Raw genomic sequence first — 15,585 nt, 5'->3', positions numbered from 1 at the left:
CTTCACCGCCACTAAGTGACACTCCTTAGGATCGGATTGAAATCTAGCACACATGCATACACTAAGCATAATATCCGGTCTACTAGCACATAAATAAAGCAAAGAACCTATCATTGACCGGTATGCTTTTTGATCAACGGACTTACCTCCTTTGTTGAGGTCAGTGTGTCCGTCGGTCCCCATCGGAGTCTTTGCGGGCTTGGCGTCCTTCATCCCAAACCGCTTCAGCAAGTCTTGCGTGTACTTTGTTTGGGAGATGAAGGTGCCGTCCTTGAGTTGCTTCACTTGGAACCCAAGGAAGTAGTTCAACTCGCCCATCATCGACATCTCGAATTTCTGCGTCATCACCCTGCTAAACTCTTCACAAGACTTTTGGTTAGTAGAACCAAATATTATGTCATCGACATAAATTTGGCACACAAACAAATCACCATCACATGTCTTCGTAAAAAGAGTTGGATCGACTTTCCCAACCTTGAAAGCATTAATAATTAGAAAGTCTCTAAGGCATTCATACCATGCTCTTGGGGCTTGCTTAAGTCCATAGAGCGCCTTAGAGAGCTTACACACGTGGTCGGGGTACCGTTCATCCTCGAAGCCAGGGGGTTGCTCCACGTACACCTCCTCCTTGATTGGCCCGTTGAGGAAAGCGCTCTTCACATCCATTTGGTACAACCTGAAAGAATGGTGAGCGGCATATGCTAGCAAGATATGAATTGATTCTAGCCTAGCCACAGGAGCAAAAGTCTCCTCGAAATCCAAACCTGCGACTTGGGCATAACCTTTTGCCACAAGTCGAGCCTTGTTCCTCGTCACCACCCCGTGCTCGTCCTGTTTGTTGCGGAACACCCACTTGGTTCCCACAACATTTTGCTTCGGACGAGGCACCAGTGTCCAAACTTCATTGCGCTTGAAGTTGTTGAGCTCCTCCTGCATGGCCAACACCCAGTCCGGATCTAGCAAGGCCTCCTCTACCCTGAAAGGCTCAATAGAAGAGACAAAGGAGTAATGCTCACAAAAATTAACTAATCGAGATCGAGTAGTTACTCCCTTGCTAATGTCACCCAGAATTTGGTCGACGGGATGATCCCTTTGAATCATCGCTCGAACTTGGGTTGGAGGTGCCGGTTGCGCTTCTTCCTCCAACACATGATTATCTTATGCTCCCCCTTGATCACACGCCTCCTTTTGATGAACCTGTTCATCGTCTTGAGTTGGGGGATATACCATGGTTGAGGAAGAAGGTTGATCTTGCTCCAATTGTTCCTGTGGTCGCACTTCACCAATCGCCATGGTGCGCATAGCGGCCGTTGGAACGTCTTCTTCATCTACATCATCAAGATCAACAACTTGCTCTCTTGGAGAGCCATTAGTCTCATCAAATACAACGTCGCTTGAGACTTCAACCAATCCCGATGATTTGTTGAAGACCCTATACGCCTTTGTATTTGAATCATAACCTAACAAAAACCCTTCTACAGCTTTGGGAGCAAATTTAGAGTTTCTACCCTTCTTCACTAAGATGTAGCATTTACTCCCAAATACACGAAAGTACGATACATTGGGTTTGTTACCGGTTAGTAGCTCATATGACGTCTTCTTGAGGAGGCGGTGAAGGTAGACCCTGTTGATGGCGTGGCAAGCCGTGTTCACGGCTTCCGACCAAAATCGCTCGGGGGTCTTGAACTCTCCAAGCATAGTCCTCGCCATATCGATTAGCGTCCTATTCTTCCTCTCTACCACACCATTTTGCTATGGTGTGTAGGGAGCGGAGAACTCGTGCTTGATCCCTTCCTCCTCAAGGAACTCCTCCACTTGAAGGTTCTTGAACTCGGACCCGTTGTCGCTCCCTATCTTCTTCACCTTGAGCTCAAACTCATTTTGAGCTCTCCTGAGGAAGCGCTTGAGGGTCCCTTGGGTTTCAGACTTATCCTGCAAAAAGAACACCCAAGTGAAGCGGGAAAAGTCATCAACAATAACTAGACCATACTTACTCCCTCTTATGCTCAGATAGGCGACGGGTCCGAAGAGGTCCATATGCAGCAGCTCCAGGGGTCTTGAAGTGGTCATCACATTCTTGCTGTGATGCGCTCCTCCCACTTGTTTACCTGCTTGACAAGCTGCACAAGGTCTATCTTTTTCGAATTGCACGTTAGTCAAACCTATCACGTGTTCTCCCTTTAGAAGCTTGTGAAGGTTCTTCATCCCCACATGTGCTAAGCGGCGATGCCACAGCCAGCCCATGCTAGTCTTAGCTATTAAGCATGCATCTAGACCGGCCTCTTCTTTTGCAAAATCAACTAAATAAAGTTTGCCGTCTAATACACCCTTAAAAGCTAGTGAACCATCACTTCTTCTAAAGACAGACACATCTACATTTGTAAATAGACAGTTATACCCCATGTTGCATAATTGACTAACAGATAGCAAATTATATCCAAGAGACTCTACTAAAAACACATTAGAGATAGAGTGCTCATTAGAAATTGCAATTTTACCTAACCCTTTTACCTTGCCTTGATTCCCATCACCGAATATAATTGAATCTTGGGAATCCTTATTCTTGACGTAGGAGGTGAACATCTTCTTCTCCCCCGTCATATGGTTTGTGCATCCGCTATCAATAATCCAGCTTGAACCCCCGGATGCATAAACCTGCAAGGCAAATTTAGGCTTGGGACTTAGGTACCCAACTCTTGTTGGGTCCTACAAGGTTAGTCACAATTTCCTTAGGGACCCAAATGCAAGTTTTATCAACCTTGCATTTTGCCCCTAACTTTCTAGCAATTACCTTTCTATCCTTTCTACAAATTGCAAAGGAAGCATTCAAAGCATGATATATTGTAGAAGGCTCATTAACTTTCCTAGGAATATTAACAACATTTCTCCTAGGCATATTATGAACAACATTCCTTCTACCAACATTTTTATCATACACATATGAAGAACTAGAAGCAAACATAGCATGAGAAAAATCATCGTAAGCATTATAACTCCTATAAGCATTTCTAGTTTGTCTCCTATCATGATACAAAAAGGCATGGTTCTTTTTAGCACTAGTAGCCATAGGGGCCTTCCCTTTCTCCTTAGCGGGAATGGGAGCCTTATGGCTTGTTAAGTTCTTGGCTTCCCTCTTGAAGCCAAGTCCATCCTTAATTGAGGGGTGTCTACCGATCGTGTAGGCATCCCTTGCAAATTTTAGTTTATCAAATTCATTCTTGCTAGTCCTAAGTTGGGCATTAAGACTAGCCAATTCCTCAGTTAATTTGGAAATTGAAACTAAATGATCACTACAAGCATCAACATCGAAATCTTTACACCTAGTGCAAATCTCAACATGTTCTACACAAGAATTAGATTTACTAGCTACTTCTAGTTTAGCATTTAAGTCATCATTAACACTCTTTAAAGTAGCAATGGTTTCATGACACGAAGATAGTTCACTAGAAAGCACTTCATTTCTTTTAACTTCTAAAGCATAAGATTTTTGTGCCTCTACAAATTTGTCATGCTCTTCATACAAAAGATCCTCTTGTTTTTCTAAGAGTCTATCTTTTTCATTCAAGGCATCAATCAATTCATTAATTTTATCTACTTTAGTTCTATCCAATCCCTTGAACAAACTAGAGTAATCTATTTCATCATCACTAGACTCATCATCACTAGAAGAATCATAAGTGACATTGTTTTGATTACATACCTTCTTCTCCCTTGCCATAAGGCATGTGTGACGTTCGTTGGGGAAGAGGGATGACTTGTTGAAGGCAGTGGCGGCGAGTCCTTCATTGTCGGAGTCGGAGGAGGAGCAATCCGAATCCCACTCCTTTCCGATATGTGCCTCGCCCTTGGCCTTCCTGTAATGCTTCTTCTTTTCCCTCTTGCTCCCGTGTTCCTGGTCACTATCATTGTCGGGACAGTTAGCAATAAAATGACCAAGCTTACCGCATTTGAAGCATGATCGCTTTCCCTTGGTCTTAGTCTTGCTTGGCTGTCCCTTTCGACCCTTTAGCGCCGTCTTGAATCTTTTGATGATGAGGGCCATCTCTTCATCATTAAGACCGGCCGCCTCAATTTGCGCCACCTTGCTGGGTAGCGCCTCCTTGCTCCTTGTTGCCTTGAGAGCAATGGGTTGAGGCTCATGGATTGGGCCATTCAACGCGTCGTCCACGTACCTTGCATCCTTGATCATCATTCGCCCGCTTACAAATTTTCCAAGAATTTCTTCGGGCGACATCTTGATGTACCTAGGATTTTCACGAATATTGTTCACCAAGTGAGGATCAAGAACGGTAAATGACCTTAGCATTAGGCGGACGACGTCGTGATCCGTCCATCGCGTGCTTCCGTAGCTCCTTATTTTGTTGATAAGTGTAAGGAAAATGGACCCCGGGCCATTTGGCTAATTGAGTTTTGGTGTTTGATGAACAACACAATCCGTGAACTAATAAGTTTTCTAGTGTTTGTGTTTATAGTTCACAGGATGCGAAGAGAATTGGACCAAGGCAATGAGGATGCAACACCTCAAAAGAAGACATAAAAAGATGCATAGGAGTCCAATACTCAAGAACAAAGAAGCCCGAAGAAATCAGCGAAGAAATCCAAGATGAGGGCTGTCAGCCAGCGCCTGGTGGCGCACCGGACATCGGTGTCCGGTGTGCACCGGACTGTCCGGTGAGGCACCGGACAGTCTGCACAGAGAGGCCGCAGACAGGCGCTCTCTGGCTGTAGCACCGGACTGTCCGGTGTGCACCGGACTGTCCGGTGTGCCAACGGGCAGACGGCAACGGTCGGATCCAACGGTCGACTGCTACAGGCGCCAACGGTCGGCTGACGTGGCGTGCACCGGACATCTACTGTGCAGTGTCCGGTGGTGCACCGGACTGTCCGGTGCACCCGACGACAGAAAGCTGCTGCTTTCTGTCCAACGGCTAGTTGGGGGTGTGGAGGCTATAAATACCACCCCAACCGGCCATTCTCATGTGTGGGAGCCCAAGCAACATACCAAGGCATATTGTAGACATTTCCAAGTGCTCAAACACCCAAGTGCTTAATAGAATCACTCGGTGATTAGCGTAGGTGCTTTGCGAAGTGCTTAGGTTAGTTAGACCGCATTAGCGCTTGCTCTAGGTGAATCCTAGTTTGTTGAGTGAGTTTAGACAAACCACACAACCCCTCGGCTCTTGCGTGGGCCATTGTAATTGTACCGAGTGGGGCGAGAGTCTTGCGAGACCGTGACAACCGCGTTTGTGTCACGGCTGCCACCGTGTACTGGAGGGAACGAGGCCCGCGGCGTTTCGGCCGGAAGCTCGATAGTGGAGACGGCGGGGAGCGTCCGAGAGGAGCCGGAAGCGGAGCACCACTGGCGCGTGGAGAAGGCCCGCGGCTCTCTACGGAGTTACTCGACCATGGTGCTTGGCCCTCGCGTGGGCTTCCGTTTGCGTAGGGGCACCAACGAGGATTAGTCGGGACCTTGCGTGGTTCCGGATACCTCGGTAAAAATACCGGCGTCTTCCACGAGAGTTTGCTTCTCTACTTAGCTCTTTACATTCCGCATTTATATTAAGCATTTAAGTTTCAATCTTATTGTCATACTTATTTAGTGTAGATTGAAACTTAGCCTTTGCGGTAGAGACAACAACACTTAGACAAAACCGAGTTTGCACATTCTAGTTTTGATTATTTGCATAGGTTTTGCTCTAGGGATTTAATTGTGGCCTAGTTTAGTAAAAGTTTTAGAAGTCCTAATTCACACCCCCCCCTCTTAGGCGTCACCCGTTTCCTACAAGTGGTATCAGAGGCGGTTTGGCTCATTTGAAACGCTTTAGCTTCACCGCTAAAAAGAGCTTACGCTTTTTAGAGGAAGGGATGGATACACATAGGCCACCACACTTCGACGGCACTAACTTCCCATATTATAGTGCTAGAATGGCTTGTTACCTAGAGGCCGTTGATCTAGGTGTTTGGAGAGTCACTCGTGACGAGATGAAACCTCTCAAGAATCCCGAGAAACCCACCACGAGTGAGGAAAAAGAAATTCATTTAAATGCTAGAGCCAAAAATTGCTTGTATGAATCTCTTAGCATGGATATTTTTAATCAAGTATTTACCTTGAGAACTGCTAATGAGATTTGGCTAAAATTGCATGAGCTCCATGATGGCACATCCAATGTTCGTGAGCAAAAACATTGCCTAGTCTTGAATGAGTATAATTCTTTTGCTATGAAAGATGATGAGCTTGTTAGAGACATGTATTCTCGTTTGAATCTAATTATCAATGAGCTCAATTCTATTGGCATTAATAAGCTAGGTGATGCGGACATTGTGAGGAAGATTATCTCCCTGCTACCACAACAAAGATATGGGAGCATCATCACCATCCTTCACAACATGGAGGATTTGAGCAACATGACCCCGACCATTGTGATTGGGAAAATTGCAGCCTTTGAGATGTCGCGAAAAATGAGTCGGGGAGAGGAGCCAACTTCCTCAAGGCCATATGCTTTTGCATGTGATGAAAGGAAGGGCAAAAAGAAGGCTCCCACTCCAAGTTCCTCAAGTGAAGAAGAGGAAGAAGAAGAAAGTGATGATGATGAAGATAATCAACCATGCACATCATCCTCCGAGGACGAAGAAACAATCCGACGCGTCGGAAAGGTAATGAGGATGATTCGCAAGATTAATCTAATGGGTGTGCCCCTGCAGGTCGAGGATCTTCTCTTTAACATTGACAGGAAAAAGCAAAGGAAGAGAGGATGCTTCGCATGTGGGGAGAAGGGCCACTTCAGGGACAACTGTCCAAATATGGCCAAGCCCAAAAAGGAGAGGAGCAAAGGCAAGGCGCTAACAAGTGTTAGAACTTGGGATGATTCTTCAAGTGAAGATGAACCTCCAAGGACGCACAGCCACCGGTCCTCGTCACGATCATCACGGTCATCACACAAATGCCTTATGGCAAGAGGTAACAAAAGCATTCCATCCTCTAGTGATGAAAGTAGTAGTGATGATGAAGGTGAGGGAAAGCCCTCTCTAGATGAGCTTGCGGAAGCCGTAGAATTTTTCCAGGATGTTTGCACTAAGCAAAAAGCTCAACTTAAAACTTTGAAAAATAAGTTGGTTAGCTCTCAAAATGATTACAAAGGTTTGCTAGAAAAATTTGAAACTTTTGCAAACTTAAATAGTGAGCTATCAACTAAAATTGAGCTATTAGAATCTAGTGCTCCATCCACTGCTACCGATGATAGCCTTATTAAAAAGAATGAAAAACTTAAGGCTAAGTTAGCTAGCTCCCAAGAAGCTATTGAAAATTTGCTAGAGAAAATGGAAATTCTTAGCATACACAACAATGAGCTAACTACTAAGCTAGAAAACATTGGTAGCACCCCAGCAGCATCTTTAGTTGAAATACCTGAAATAATTAAGAAAGATGCTTCTACTTCCTGCTTTGATTTAATTGATGATTCTAACCCCTGCAACCAAGTCGTTGTTGAGAATATTGTTGTAGAGACATGTACGGATGAGGTTGCAAAGGAAAATGAACAATTAAAGCAAGAAGTGGCTCGCCTTGGCAAGGCTTTGTATGACAAGAAAGGCAAAGCCAAACAAATCCAACCTCCACAGGATAACACCACTGCGGGAGTGAACAAGCCTATGGAGGGAGAAACTGTGATTTGTAGGCTATGCCACAAGGAAGGCCACAAGTCTTTCCAATGCAAGGCGATGACCGGGGATAAACAAAGACAAAAGCTCAAGCAAAAGCCATCAAGCAAAATCTCAAACACCTACATCAAAAAGGTGAACAAAAAGAACGCTACACCATATTTGATCAAGAAGAAAAATAACGAAAAGGTGATAGCAATCAAGGCCAACAAGCAAGCCAACAAAGGAAAGGGGGCCAAACGCATCTGGGTGCCAAAGGAGATAATTTCAACCATGAAAAGCATCAAGAAGGTTTGGATCCCGAAAGGGAAGTGAGTGGACCGAAGGTCCTCGGGAAATTTGGAGACTTGGCTAAATTGGGATGTATATCATGGGATACATCATATTGGATCAAGTTTATTGCCAAGTGGGTTAGTGAAAATTTTGGACCCAAATTTCCCACCCATGACTAAGATAACTAGTTTTATTGTATTTCTCGTTATTAGATATGCGTATCTATTTACCATTTATCTAGTTTACCTTTCTTGCCTAGTATTACATTTGTTATGTACTTTTGTTTAAAATCATGCATACTAGGTAAATCATATGGTAGGATTGCTTGTTTCTAATTCATATACTTAAGCAAACCTACATGGCCTAAAATGTTTATTTAAGCACGGCACATAGCTTCTATATCACTCCATAGTAAATGATGCATAAATTGAAAATTTTGATTTCTACAAGTTGTATCATTTAACTTATATGTGCCAAAATTTGGATTATGGATAATTTGCCCCTCTTGATATCTAATCAAAGTGCATGTCTCCTACAAGTATTCAAAACTTGTATGCACACCTTTAGGGGGAGGTTACTCTATAATCTAACACTTTGAGACTAACACCTTTTCAAGTCTATTTCATGTGATAGTCTCATTGTGAGGAAAATGAAGTCCCCGGAGAAAGACAACAATCTTCCACTGCAAAATCTCCAAGAACTCTCATGTCTCTCAAGCTCACCATTGACTTTCAATTGGTATCTTTTGAGACTACATTCAGTATCATTTACATGTCTTCTCCAATATTTGATTAGACTATATTTCATATCATATGCTTCCATGTTGCTAAAAATGCATAAGTAGCTAACTCATATTCTGTTACCTATGCATAAGGGAAGTTAGTCTTTTCAAATCATGTCTTGCACCTCTAATTTTTTCATGCTTTTTCCTAAGTAGAGGATCTCTGTCAAGGGGAGTATTTCTTCATCTCTAAAGGGGGAGAAAAACTCTTTCTAAAGGAGAAAACTCATTTAGGGGGAGTAATCTTTTGAGGACTCCTTCAAGTGGTATCATTCATGGCTTAATTTAATTTCCTTCTAGTGATATCATTTGATACAATTCTTGTTGAGGGCAAGCTTTTATTTACTTCCTACATGCTTTTAATGTCTTCCTTTTCGGTGGTTGTTGCCAAAGGGGGAGAAGTTTAGGGACCAAAGCAATGCAAACTATATCAAACACCAAACACCACCCATTTAAAATTTTATATCTCCAAATGGCTTTTCAAGTGGTTTTGGTTATTTGGTCCAAAAATAGGGAGTAAGTGAATTATGGAGTTAGGGGGAGGCTTAAGTCCATAATATCACATTGTGGGGACAATCATGCATCTTAGCAAGTAGATTGCATATTTTTCATTCAAATACTTGTATTATTTGCTTGCTTTGGTTGTGTTGTCATCAATCACCAAAAAGGGGGAGATTGTAAGGAAAATGGACCCCGGGCCATTTGGCTAATTGAGTTTTGGTGTTTGATGAACAACACAATCCGTGAACTAATAAGTTTTCTAGTGTTTGTGTTTATAGTTCACAGGATGCGAAGAGAATTGGACCAAGGCAATGAGGATGCAACACCTCAAAAGAAGACATAAAAAGATGCATAGGAGTCCAATACTCAAGAACAAAGAAGCCCGAAGAAATCAGCGAAGAAATCCAAGACGAGGGCTGTCAGCCAGCGCCTGGTGGCGCACTGGACATCGGTGTCCGGTGTGCACCGGACTGTCCGGTGAGGCACCGGACAGTCTGCGCAGAGAGGCCGCAGACAGGCGCTCTCTGGCTGTAGCACCGGACTGTCCGGTGTGCACCGGACTGTCCGGTGTGCCAACGGGCAGACGGCAACGGTCGGATCCAACGGTCGACTGCTACAGGCGCCAACGGTCGGCTAACGTGGCGTGCACCGGACATCTACTGTGCAGTGTCCGGTGGTGCACCGGACTGTCCGGTGCACCCGACGACAGAAAGCTGCTGCTTTCTGTCCAACGGCTAGTTGGGGGTGTGGAGGCTATAAATACCACCCCAACCGGCCATTCTCATGTGTGGGAGCCCAAGCAACATACCAAGGCATATTGTAGACATTTCCAAGTGCTCAAACACCCAAGTGCTTAATAGAATCACTCGGTGATTAGCGTAGGTGCTTTGCGAAGTGCTTAGGTTAGTTAGACTGCATTAGCGCTTGCTCTAGGTGAATCCTAGTTTGTTGAGTGAGTTTAGACAAACCACACAACCCCTCGGCTCTTGCGTGGGCCATTGTAATTGTACCGAGTGGGGCGAGAGTCTTGCGAGACCGTGACAACCGCGTTTGTGTCACGGCCACCACCGTGTACCGGAGGGAACGAGGCCCGCGGCGTTTCGGCCGGAAGCTCGATAGTGGAGACGGCGGGGAGCGTCCGAGAGGAGCCGGAAGCGGAGCACCACTGGCGCGTGGAGAAGGCCCGCGGCTCTCTACGGAGTTACTCGACCGTGGTGCTTGGCCCTCGCGTGGGCTTCCCTTTGCGTAGGGGCACCAACGAGGATTAGTCGGGACCTTGCGTGGTTCCGGATACCTCGGTAAAAATACCGGCGTCTTCCACGAGAGTTTGCTTCTCTACTTAGCTCTTTACATTCCGCATTTATATTAAGCATTTAAGTTTCAATCTTATTGTCATACTTATTTAGTGTAGATTGAAACTTAGCCTTTGCGGTAGAGACAACAACACTTAGACAAAACCGAGTTTGCACATTCTAGTTTTGATTATTTGCATAGGTTTTGCTCTAGGGATTTAATTGTGGCCTAGTTTAGTAAAAGTTTTAGAAGTCCTAATTCACCCCCCCTCTTAGGCGTCACCCCTTTCCTACAATAAGGATCTTGAGCCGGTTGTATGTTTGTGTCGGCTCCTCGCCCCTTATCATCGCGAATCGTCCGAGCTCGCCCTCCACCAACTCCATCTTGGTGAGTAAGGTGACATCATTCCCCTCATGAGAGATCTTGAGGGTGTCCCAAATCTGCTTGGCATTGTCCAAGCCGCTCACCTTGTGATACTCGTCCCTGCACAAAGAGGCTAGCAACACAGTAGTAGCTTGTGCATTTTTATGGATCTGTTCATTAATAAACGAAGGGCTATCCGAGCTATCAAATTTCATTCCACTTTCCACAATCTCCCAAATGCTTGGATGGAGAGAAAATAGGTGAGTACGCATTTTGTGACTCCAAAATCCGTAGTCCTCTCCATCAAAGTGAGGAGGCTTGCCAAGTGGAATGGGGAGCAAATGAGCATTTGAGCTATGCGGAATGCGCGAATAATCAAAAGAAAAGTTTGAGTTAACCGTCTTTTGTTTGTCATAGTCGTTGTCGTCGTTGTCCTTTTGGGAAGAGGAAAATTCGTCGCTGTCGTCGTAGTAGATGATCTCCTTGATGCGCCTTGTCTTCTTCTTCTTTCCTTCCTTCCGTCTATGGCTCGAGCCGGTGTCGGTAGGCTTGTCATCTTTGGGCTCGTTGACGAAGGACTCCTCCTTATCGTTGATCACGATTCCCTTCCCCTTAGGATCCATCTCTTCGGGCGGTTAGTCCCTTTCTTGAAGAGAACGGCTCTGATACCAATTGAGAGCACCTAGAGGGGGGGGTGAATAGGTGATCCTGTGAAAACTTAAACTTATAGCCACAAAAACTTGTTAAGTGTTAGCACAATGATTGCCAAGTGGCTAGAAAGGAGTCTCAACAAAACACAATACCACAAGAGATCAATCACAGAGATGACACAGTGGTTTATCCCGTGGTTCGGCCAAGACCAACGCTTGCCTACTCCACGTTGTGGCGTCCCAACGGACGAGGGTTGCAATCAACCCCTCTCAAGCGGTCCAAAGACCCACTTGAATACCACGGTGTTTTGCTTGCTTTTTCTCAATCCCGTTTGCGAGGAATCTCCACAACTTGGAGCCTCTCGCCCTTACAATTGAAGTTCACAAAGAAACACAGAGCAAGGGGAAATGAGCAACGCACACAAGACTTCAAAAGATCAGAGCAACAACACGCACATAAGTCGCAACAAGAGCTCGCAACACAACTCAAAGAGTTCACAACTCCACAAGAGCTCTATATGCTATCACAATGAAACGAATGCGCGAGATCGATGTCTTGGTGCTTAGGAATGTTGTAGGAATGCTTGGTGTACTCCTCCATGCGCCTAGGGGTCCCTTTTATAGCCCCAAGGCAGCTAGGAGCCGTTGAGAACAAATCTGGAAGGCCATCCTTGCCTTCTATCGTCGGGCGCACCGGACAGTCCGGTGCACACCGGACACTGTCCGGTGCCCGATCTCCTTCCTAAAATGGCACAGCCGACCGTTGCAGATGCGGGAGCCGTTGGCGCACCAGACATGTCCGGTGCACACCGGACAGTCCGGTGCCCCCTTCCGACCGTTGGCTCGGCCACGTGTCCTTCGCAGATCGCGCGGCCGACCGTTGGCCCGGCCGACCGTTGGCTCACCGGACAGTCCGGTGCACACCGGACAGTCCGGTGAATTTTAGCCGTACGCCGTCGGCAAATTCCCGAGAGCGGCTAGTTCGCCCGAGGCAGCCTGGCACACCGGACACTGTCCGGTGCCCCAGACCGAAACAGCCTTTTGGCTGTACACAGCCAACTCTCCTCTTTTCTTTTTCTTCCTGTTTCTGATACTTAGACAAGTATATTAGTACACAAAACCAATGTACTAAGACATAGAAACATACCTTTGCTCTTGATTTGCACTTTGTCCATTCATGGGCATAGATTCACATTTAAGCACTTGTGTTGGCACTCAATCACCAAAAAACTTAGAAATGGCCCAAGGGCACATTTCCCTTTCAGGTACCTGGTCGAGGGGGCAGGTCGTCGACAGTCGTCGTGTCCCGGCGGCGGTGATTAGGTTTGGAGAAAATAGTGGGGGAGAAAGAAGAGGAGTGGGGGAGAAACAAGAGGAGTGCAGGAGATAGAGGATGAGAGCGGAGTCTGTTTTAGTGACGACGGCGAAACATGTTTTTTGGCGCCCAATGTGTTTGGCAATGCGGAGGCTAATGCGTTTAAGTATACTAGCGCTGGGTATATATCAAAAACACGTGCATAGCTCAATGGTTTGACCTACTAACTATAAGATTGAGCTCCTAGGTTCAAATGCCTGCAAGGAGACATTTTTTGTGTTTTGCCTACCATTTTATATTAATTCTTTGTTTTTTATTTATCTCTATGTTTTTTTGCAATTATCTATTCATGGACACATTAGTTTGGTTTATGATCATGTTATAATATTTTGAAATATTTTTGACATAGTGGTACTATACATCTCTCACTTGCAATAGCATCTCTCACTTAGTAATTAGCCTTATATGAGAGATGTATGCCTTTCTTAGGATGTGTGTCACCACTTTGTCCGAATGAGTTGAAACTATTTTGTCAACATTGTACACCAAAATGAATGGTCCATGCAAGTTTTTAGATTTTTCTAGCTAGGTTATGGTATTGTAACAAATATCTTTACGAAATGCATCAATTAAGTACAGTAATTGGTAAACTAGGTCTGAAAAATGCATAACTGCACACAACATCATAGGTTGGTTCACTAAACATGCCATTAAAGTTTAAAATGATTTGGAGAAAGTGGTAGTATAGATCCATCACAAGCATGAACATCTCTCACTTAGTAATTAGCCTTATATGAGGGATGTATGCATTTTTGTAGGATGCATGTCACCAATTTGTCAGAATAAATTGCATTTTTTGTCAACATTGTACACCAAAATGAAGTGTACATGCAAGTTTTTAGATTTTTCTAGCTAGGTTATGGTATTGTAACAAATATCTTTACGAAATGCATCAAATAATTACAGTAATTAGTAAACTAGGTCGGAAAAATGCATAAATGCACACAACATCATAGGTTGGTTCAATAAACATGCCATTAAAGTTTAAAATGATTTGGAGAAAGTGGTAGTATAGATCCAACACAAGCATGGACATCTCTCACTTAGTAATTAGCCTTATATGAGGGATGTATGCATTTTTGTAGGATGTATGTCACCACTTTGTCAGAATAAATTGCATTTTTTTGTCAACATTGTACACCAAAATGAAGTGTACATGCAAGTTTTTAGATTTTTCTAGCTAGGTTATGGTATTGTAACAAATATCTTTACGAAATGCATCAAATAATTACAGTAATTAGTAAATTAGGTCTGAAAAATGCATAAATGCACACAACATCATAGGTTGGTTCAATAAACATGCCATTAAAGTTTAAAATGATTTGGATAAAGTGGTAGTATAGATCCATCACAAGCAAGAACATCTCTCACTTAGTAATTAGCCTTATATGAGGGATGTATGCATTTTTGTAGGATGTATGTCACCACTTTGTCAGAATAAATTGAATTTTTTTTGTCAACATTGTACACCAAAATGAAGTGTACATGCAAGTTTCTAGATTTTTCTAGCTACCTAAGGTTTTTTAGCACTTATTCTTTAGTAAAATAACAAATACTTACATTAATAGTTAAACTAGTTCTAAAAATTGCACCGGCACAAAACATCATGGTACACCTCCATCAACACCCCAAAAAAAGGTTGAAATGATTTGGAGAAACTGGTGCTATACATGTAAATAAATAAAAGTAAAATACAAAAATGATTGAAAAATGTCAACAAAACCAAAAAAAACCTACCTATCCCAAGCTCGAACACAAGACGCCAGGGTTCACAATAGCAAGGAGTTACCATTGGACTAGTCACATTTGTTCGTTAGTAATAGAGCGCAGTTATATTTAATCATCAACTGTTCTCTGTCCAGGATGTAACCGAGCGTCCAGTTCAGAGTTCTGAATACCCAGTTCATATTCTGCATTTTCAGATGCTAAACTGCCCAGTTCAGATTTCTGCATTTTTATGTTCTGCCCAGTTCAGAGTTCTGCCCAGTTCATGTTGAAATATGAGAGCTTTTCAGACATCACTAGTCCTCACAAGAAATCTTTGGTTGGGTGTTCTGAGAACTCTGCCCAGTCCTCACAAGCAATCTGAGAACTCTGCCCAGCCAAAGTTCAGAGTTCTGCCTAGTCCATGTTGAAATCATGGTACACCTTCATCAACACCCCAAAAATCAGATTTTCAGACATCTAAAGATGCAGTTCATTTTTCAGATTTTCAGACATCTAAACATGCTTAGATCACATGAAACCCAGGTTCTGCATTTTCAGTTTTCAGACATCTAAAGTTCAAGTTCTGCATTTTCAGTTTTCTGTTTTCATTTCTAGCAGATGGTCAGTTCATTTTTCAGATTTTCAGATGGTCATTTTTCAGATTTTCAGATGGTCAGTTTTGACAATAAACCCAACTTAGATTAAAACCCAGCTTAAATTTTGACAATAAATTAAAACTTGCTTAGATCACATGAACTGAAAATTGTTTCCCATAAACCCAGCTTAGATCACATAAACTGAAAATTTTCAGATGTTCAGTTCTGAAAATACAGAATACACATTCAGTTCACCACAAATTCAGTTCACCCCAAATTCAGTATTTCAGACACACATTCAGTTCTGAAAATACAGAAAATACATTGTATCATCTAAACATGAACTGAATTTTAGACACACATTCAGTATGTTGTATTAATCTGAACTGA

This window comes from Zea mays, chromosome 4, assembly GCF_902167145.1.
Source record: "Zea mays cultivar B73 chromosome 4, Zm-B73-REFERENCE-NAM-5.0, whole genome shotgun sequence".
Taxonomy (NCBI): Eukaryota; Viridiplantae; Streptophyta; class Magnoliopsida; order Poales; family Poaceae; genus Zea; species Zea mays.
This window is presented reverse-complemented; position numbering follows the sequence as displayed.